This window comes from Suncus etruscus, chromosome 2, assembly GCF_024139225.1.
Source record: "Suncus etruscus isolate mSunEtr1 chromosome 2, mSunEtr1.pri.cur, whole genome shotgun sequence".
NCBI classification, from domain to species: Eukaryota; Metazoa; Chordata; class Mammalia; order Eulipotyphla; family Soricidae; genus Suncus; species Suncus etruscus.
Window position 1 is genome coordinate 16,299,843 of NC_064849.1, and position 6,302 is coordinate 16,306,144.

A 6,302-nucleotide genomic window follows, 5' to 3' on the forward strand; every position below is an offset into this window, starting at 1 on the left:
GACCATTGAAAAAAATAAGAGTTGTTTTGGCAACAACTGCCCCACTGTAACATTTCTCTTCTTCTTCGTTGTCTTCTTCTTTTCTTTTTCTTTCTTTCTTTCTTTCTTTCTTTCTTTCTTTCTTTCTTTCTTTCTTTCTTTCTTTCTTTCTTTCTTTCTTTCTTTCTTTCTTTCTTTCTTTCTTTCTTTCTTTCTTTCTTTCTTTCTTTCTTTCTTTCTTTCTTTCTTTCTTTCTTTCTTTCTTTCTTCTTTCTTTCTTTCTTTCTTTCTTTTCTTTCTTCTTTCTTTCTTTCTTTCTTCTTTCTTTCTTTCTTTCTTCTTTCTTTCTTTCTTTCTTTCTTTCTTTCTTTCTTTCTTTCTTTCTTTCTTTCTTTCTTTCTTTCTTTCTTTCTTTCTTTCTTTCTTTCTTTCTTTTCTTTCTTTCTTTTTTCTTTTCTTCTTCCTTCCTTTCTTTCTCCTCCTCTTCTTCCTCATCCCCCTCTTCTTACTCCTCCTCCTCCTCCTCCTCCTCCTCCTCCTCTTCTTCTTCTTCTTCTTCTTCTTCTTCTTCTTCTTCTTCTTCTTCTTCTTCTTCTTCTTCTTCTTCTTCTTCTTCTTCTTCTTCTTCCTCCACACCATGAACCTTTTTAAAATTCACTCACTTAAACTTTTAAAATATTTTAATATAGAGCAGTATCTTGAAAGAATTATAACTTGAATTTTTATTTGTACATCAATTTTATTTTATAAGGTAGTGCTTGTCTTATATATAATTGTCTTTTCATATAAAAAGGCACAGGGAGACCATCTTTAACTTTTATTAGGTCATGTCAGATATGGGAAAAATATCTTCAGCAAAAGTGTGACTCTTTTCTGACTATATATTTGTCTCCTCCCAATTCTATAGTAGTTGGTCCATTGTTCAAATAATTATTACCATATTTTAGTTAATTTCATTAGTTTGAAGGTAGACATTCTTATTCTGAATTTTGTTATTGTCATATATCACATTATTAGATATTAGATTCCTAACTGATAATATGACCATCATTATGAGATTTCAATGTGATAATGCATATTTAGTGTTTAATCCATTTATTCAGCCTATAATAAGTGCTTACCTAGCAGTGACTTTTTACATATGTTACAGTCATCAGTAATCAGCTACTTAACATAGACATAAAACACCATCTAAAATAATCTTTGATATGATGGATGTGGAATGAAAAATGGTGGTGGTTATGCATGGATTATTGCAGGAAATAGAGCTACACAATTTGCCTAGAGGAGAGGACTTTTCTAATTTTATACTTGTAAATTACCTTGTAACTTACAAGGTAATTTAAATACTTATAAATATACTTGTAAGAAAGAAATTCTTTTTTTCTTAAAAAAGATGTTTTCTTCTGAGATCCTGACTTGGCTTTTCAATATATTTAATCTCTTGTAATAATAATGACGATTTCTTAGCTTTTTGATGGAAAAATAAAAAATTGATGGTAAATATCAATGGAATAATTTTGTTCATATAAAATGCTTATTCTCTTGTTCCTTTGAGGTAAAGAAAGATTTCATTCTATTTCTTATTTAGTTTCCTTCTTTAGCCAAACATGATCAGATTTTGATCTTGTTGACCCATTTAGGATCACAATATTTCATGGGGTCATATTGAGGAACAGTTGATGAGTTCTAAGATGACTCATTATGTTGGATGTAGTTAGTTTATTTTAGAGTTGAGTTGTTGTTGTTTTTTTAACCTTCTCAGAGCTATGTCTTCTCTGGGAGTTCATGATCTATATTTGCTGATTTGACATTTTCCTGCCCTTTCCTTCATTCCATACTTTTATTTCTGTCATTCATATCTATGATTCTTGAGTTACCAATTTGTGTATGGGGTTTTGTTCTTGTACACTTTATACTGATATTTTTTATTTTGGTATCTAAAATAATTTATCTTAAAAATTCCCTAGTGTTGCTGCCTCTTTCATGGAAATAATTCTTTGTGACTAATTTTTCTTCCTTCCTATTTATTTAATCTTTTCACAAAGCTTGCCATGTTGTTTTATGTTTTTCAGGAACTTTTTACCTCCTTAAATATTCACCGTACTTTCTTTACTCATAAACTCTCAATTGAAATTAAGGTACTGCCATTCTGAATTAGTTTCATTTTTCTGAAAGTTGATTTATTTTTTAAAATTAGAAAAATTAGAATATTTAAATTTTTCTATCCTTACCATATTCCACTGAGGCATTACCCATCATTGAATCCTTATGCGACTTAATCTCCTTGTGTTTCTTTGACCCTCTCTTTTCAATCCCTGATTCATGATAGAATATATATACTCGCACTTATCCCAATATATATTTATTATGTATAAATATATATTTGATATATTGTCATATCTGACTTTTTGTAGATCAAGAATAAACTTTCAACTCTGTGCATTCAGATCTGCTATTTTTTGCAAGTTTTGTGTGATTAAAGGAATGCATCAAGGTGGCATATCCACTAATCTTGACTGTCTTTATTATTTCCTTAGAGATGGGTTAAAATTGAAATGCAGAAGCTGAATATATAGTGCAAGGGGTAAGGCACTTGTTTCCATATGTCTCACATTGGTTTGATCAGCAGCACATTTGATATCCTGATACCCTGAGTACTTTCAAGAGTGATGGCTGACCACAGAGCCAGGAGTAACCCCTGAACACTGTCAGGTTTGGTCTCCAAAACAAACAAAAATAAATTGCAATGAGGAAGGAAACCTTAGATTCTATATCAGAAACCATTAATTCCATATTTTCTCTAGCTATTATAGTAATAATAATAATAATAACAATAATGTGACCTCCCAGAAACAATTTGGTATAAATTGGATTATAATTATATATATTATAATTATATATAAATTATAAATTTGGAAAAATGCCAAATTGTTTAAAATTGATCATGCAGACCAAAAGACTCCAATTAGTTAGAGCATTTCATATGGATGTTTTTGTAAAATATAACTGATTTTTAATGTTATGTATGTCAAATCATTATTATACACTATATATTTTCATGATATTTAGAATCTCACCATCAGCTGTATATATGTTGAGGAATTCTTACAACTTTTGTTACAAATTTAAGATACTTATTGGATGTAGTAAAATTGTCATCAATGTATGATCTAGTTATTGGAAATATTAGAGTCTTTTCTGCCCTATTTGTAGAGATGATATATTTTACTGGAAAGATGCTAAATTTAGAGGGGTTACACCTGCTGTGTCAAGAGATACTGTTGTCTTTATGCTCAGAGATGATCCTTGGCAGTGCTTGAGGGACTCTATATGGTGACAGGGCAAGAACCATGGTTGGTCATAGGTAAGGCAAGGTCCCCATCTATCTCTCCAGCCCCTGGGTAAAATATTTAATTACCGAATTTTAAAATGAACAAGATTAAAAAAATCTGCATGCTAGAAACCCGGCTTTTTTCCTCTTCTGAAATTGACACTGGCATCCCTGTGAGATCCAATGACTCTGGACAACCCACCTTGAAACTAGTGAACAAGCCCAACATTCCCAAACCTAACAAAATAGAAAGAAGGCAAATGACCAATAAACTTTTCTATATCTCAGTGAATTATAGAAGGAAAAAACTTGCACTGATGCCAAACTCACTTGTTTTGAGAAGTAAAATGCAGTAGCTTTATTTCCTCTCTGGTCAGTAAAGTATGAAATTTTATCTTCCTAGAGATTCTTTTCCATATGACTGTAAAGTTTGTTGACTATCATTTTGCATATAGAGTCATGCTCTAATTATTAGTAAGGCACTGGAAATATAACTTGACTTGTTTCAGAGCATATTCATAGCTGACCCTGTAGAGTAAACTTATATGAATCATGTCACTGGTCTGGACCTTAGGCTTTTTAATTTAAAAATAAAAGGTTTAGAGGTCTGATTGTATAACCTAGGATGGAACAGAAGTCTTCCAAACAACACAAAAGCACCACCGGGAGAGTAAATGATCCTGAACAGAGTCTATAGTTGATCCCATGACAATATACTCCAAGGATGGAGAAACTCCATATCTCTTAGGCCAAGTGAATTCCTTTTCGAATGACCTCAATATTTACTGTGCCAGGGCAGGAGGGGAAAAAAAAGCAAAAAAGCACAAAACATTGCTTATTTTTTATATATTATTTATTTATCTTCATTTATTATTATTATTATTTTTATTTACCTATCTATTTTTGGTCTATTTCTTTGTTTTGGTGTGGTTATTGAAGCTGTTGCCCCCATTTACTCTTATATTTTTTTCTTTTCTTTTCTTTCTTTATGTGCTCTGCCATGTTTCTTATCTCAAGACCATGGCTTTTTTTTTTTTTTTTTTTTTTTTTGTGGTGCTTATCGGTATTGTTGGAGTCCTCACTGGATATTTGACACTTTTTTTGTACTGGTGGAGTGTTTCACCTTTTTCTCCTTCATCTCTCAAACCGATGATGAGAGCCTCTAGAAGAATTCAGCTTATTTTCTGCGTATTAGACTTTTACCCCAGTTTATTACTTTTCTCTTTTTCAAACAAAACCACGTAACTTGAACTAGCTATTCCTGCCCCCCAGTTAGAGGGGGAAATAAGGGAGGCACCAAGACCAAACAAGTGCAAGACTACTAAGTAGTAGGCTAGGTACAGAGGGGACTACATATTCTGGCAGCCCTGGGGGTGAGGGAAGAGCATATGGGAGGTAGGACAAAAAACAGAGGTGTAGGGAGGACAAATTGGTGATGGAAACCCCCCCTGATTTTATGTAAATATGTACCTAAAATATTATTGTCAACAATATGTAAGCCACTATGATCAAAATAAAAATTATATTAAAAAATAAATAAATGGTTTAAAGATAAAGTTTCTAGGTTCTTGTCTGGGTTTGGTATTCTGGTATTTTTATTAGGAAAAATCAATTAGTTTACAGCTGACATATTATACTTAAGAGAAACTAAAAATACATTACATAACTTGTACAAAAAACCTGTACAATAAAGTGACAGACTACAAAATCAGCACACAGAAATCAGTAGAAACTTTATATGAAAATAATGAGGTAGAAGAGTAAGAAATTTATAAAAAAAATTCCTTTTATTATTGTTCTCCCATATTTTGATGCCTTGGAAACAGGTAAATAAAAGAAGTAAAAAAAATTTATACAAAAATTGTAAGTCACCTTTTTAAATAAATATTTTTATTTAAAGCATTGTGACTTACAAAGTTATTCATAGTTAAGCTTTAGGCATACACTGTCTCAGCATCAATCCAAGCAGTGTCAACCTCCCTCCACCTATATTACCAGTGTCTATCTCATATTTCTCCCTCATCCCTGCCACAGTATGCCATCATATCAGATAACTTTTAAAGTTTGGGCCTCATGGTTTTATTGTTATTGACTCAGTGGTTTGGATAATTTGTTCTGTCCTTCCTAACATTATCAATGCATCTTTGTCCCCATGACCACTGTCCCATTATTTCACATCTATCTTTCTCCTCCACTTAATTTCTTTTCTTTTCCTTATTATATTTTGTGCCAAGATATTCTAGACAACCCCATTTAAAGCTAAGTGTTCTTTCATGCAGTTATTCCAAATACCACATATAAGTGTGTTTATCCTTATCTGACTTACTTAATTTGACAAATACTTTCAAGGTCCATCCATATTACAGCAAACTGCACAATCGCATCATTCTTTATAGCTATGTAGTATTCTATTATATATATGTGCCACATTTCAAGTCACTTTTGATAAATATAGATATAATATATAATAATATATTAAATGGTGATTATGGTTACTCAGAATCACCTTTTTTGTCCCCAAGGTCAGGACAACCATGAAGTGGAAGGGGAAGAGGCAGACTGCTAGATATTTTGGATTTGCTCAACCCAGATCTAGATCCAATATATTTTCTTTTTATAAATCTTTCACTTCCTTTTGTATCCAAAGACAATGGAAACAAAGAATAGACGAACTGGTGTCAGTAGGAATCATGCTGCTTGAGAGGTCTTGGGAAGAGCAGGGGAGATGGCAATGTTTATGGTAGAGGGAAGCTTTCAACTAGGAATAAGAGGTGGTTATGTAAGTTGGTAAAGTGTTATATATATGAAACCGTCTAGGCATCAGTATTGTAAACCACAGTATTTTATATATAATGAAAGCATCCTGGTGGTGGAAGGCAGAAGGAGTCGGGACATGGTGGAGGAGAGAGGACACTGATTAAGAGAGACAGGTGTTGAAAGATTGTATGTCTAAAATACAATATTACATAATTTAGTAATTTATTAATTA